The sequence below is a fragment of the Austrofundulus limnaeus genome, unplaced genomic scaffold, assembly GCF_001266775.1.
Source record: "Austrofundulus limnaeus strain Quisiro unplaced genomic scaffold, Austrofundulus_limnaeus-1.0 Scaffold4004, whole genome shotgun sequence".
NCBI lineage: Eukaryota > Metazoa > Chordata > Actinopteri > Cyprinodontiformes > Rivulidae > Austrofundulus > Austrofundulus limnaeus.
This window is the reverse complement of record NW_013956406.1, coordinates 1-1,934: the sequence shown is the minus strand read 5'-3', so window position 1 is coordinate 1,934 and position 1,934 is coordinate 1. Positions and strand designations below refer to the sequence as shown.

The following is a 1,934-nucleotide window of genomic DNA, read 5'->3' as shown; positions in this document are numbered from 1 at the left end:
GTCAAAAAGTTCTTTATCTTTAAAAGATACTTTACAACATAAAGACCTTTTTTCTTGAGTACTTTAATAAATACTCAAATGAAATATTAAGTACATGTTTTTTGACAAGTAAATACATAATTCCAAAAGTTGGATTTCTCTTTATGTGTATTATAGAATAGTGAACTGGAACAAGAAAAGGAAGCTTCTATGACATCGACCAACTCTCAAAAGCAACAAGCAGTGGTCAGTAACAAAGACAAAAAATGTATTGTTGACAGTGTAGACAAAGAATAATGGATGTATACAGTATCAGCTTCTATTATTAAATTAAACACTTATTAAAAGGTAGTATTTTATCATAAATACACATAAAACATCACTGAATATTATGTAGTTGTAACTAATGTGTTAAACCCACCATACCACTCAATAAATGATTATTTATCATAGGCTTTTATCTACGAAGTTTAAGTTAACTTCAAATTATAAATTACATTTTTGTAAGTTTGACTTGTCAACTTTATGATTATAGGTTTAATTGAGTCGATTAATTTTCAAAACAATCCATTACAAACTACATTTTTCAATATATTAACAAACACTTTGATGCTTCAGTCACATGGCACATAATTTTATGCAATATTATACATTTTCAGCATGGAAATACAGAATCATAAAATGAAGTGTAAGAGGAGCCATGTAAATAATATGTTAATGCTGGTTAGATTAATGTATGTATCTCATTTAATACCATTAAATGTAAATGCAGTAAATGTCTAATTTTGTAAATTGCTTATCATTTGAAAATATGTTTTGTGTGACAACCCTCAGCTCTGCAATTTGTGGAAAAAGAAAGACACAGAGGTTGTGGTGTCAGTCATCCCATCGCAGATCAGAGGGAACAACTTTCTTATTCACCACAGTGAACTAAGGACACTTAGGCCACATCAGTGGCTTACAGGCGAGGTACTCTCATTTACAATAAATTTACTTGTGTGTTGTTGTTTTTATCTGCAGATGTTGAGAATTAATCTGTAATTTTTGTCTGAACTCCTCTTTTAAATATAAATGTTTCCATAGATCATTGAGTGTTTATTGCACATCAACATCAACAAGATGGGCAAAGGAAGTTCTCTCTTCTTAATGAATCACTATGTCACTGGTGTGATTCTGTTTGGAAAATGAGAGGTTGTCAGAAGGAATAGTCTGTCAAAGGTAAGTTAATAGTATATAGCCATTTTTTAGATTAAAACGAATCAGGGTTACTAATTATTGTATGGTACAATTAATTTTGACAATGCTGTTTTAGAAAAGTAATATACAATTTGAATTTAAAACACATAAAAATATAAATATTGAGCATTTACTAATGATATTAACTTCCTAACAGATAAACTTTGACAACTACAAYGGAATCATTTCCTTTGTCAACATTGACAATGTACACTGGAAGTTTTTGGTTTGTAATGGTTTTACATTGCATTATCATGATTCTACCAAAACATTAAATGCTATTGTTTTATTAATGTTAGGTTTCTTGGTTTCAGCATATAAATGCAGCTGATGGCCTAGTGTACTTGGTGGACCCTGCAAAAAGTTCAACAGAGCAGCAAGATTCTGAACGTGCTGCACAAAGWTTCAAGTAAGGGTTGAGGGGTGTGTTGTCTGGTGGCATCTTTMCCTTTCAGGTATTGATGACCTGTTGTAGTTATGCATTGATGGCTGTCCAAATAGTTGCTACATCTTTMGCTGTGGGTCAACTCACTATGCTTGTACCAAARTTGATTATRGGGCACCTTACACAGTGATGATTWTTGAAAAATACAGATTAATTGTAGACAGTGGAATGCAGCAAATACAACATTTATTCATAACAACACGAGGTGTGGACACTCTACAACACTCAGGCTTCCTCATTGTGACTTGACTTGTTTCAGCATGTTTCAGGTTCA

The 1,934-nt window shown here is 31.9% G+C and overlaps 1 long non-coding RNA gene across 2 annotated transcripts; it reads left to right on the top strand.

The window, feature by feature from the left end:
- The first annotated feature begins 19 nt into the window (after nucleotides 1-19).
- Nucleotides 20-1,923, top strand: LOC106512049 (uncharacterized). 2 transcript variants are annotated; one of them, XR_001309611.1, is made up of 5 exons: nucleotides 20-225; nucleotides 814-948; nucleotides 1,063-1,197; nucleotides 1,373-1,441; nucleotides 1,530-1,923. It is a non-coding gene; the product is annotated as an uncharacterized LOC106512049 (long non-coding RNA). The 2 variants fall into 2 exon arrangements; XR_001309610.1 differs by having other exon boundaries at nucleotides 20-948.
- The last annotated feature ends 11 nt before the right edge of the window (nucleotides 1,924-1,934 follow it).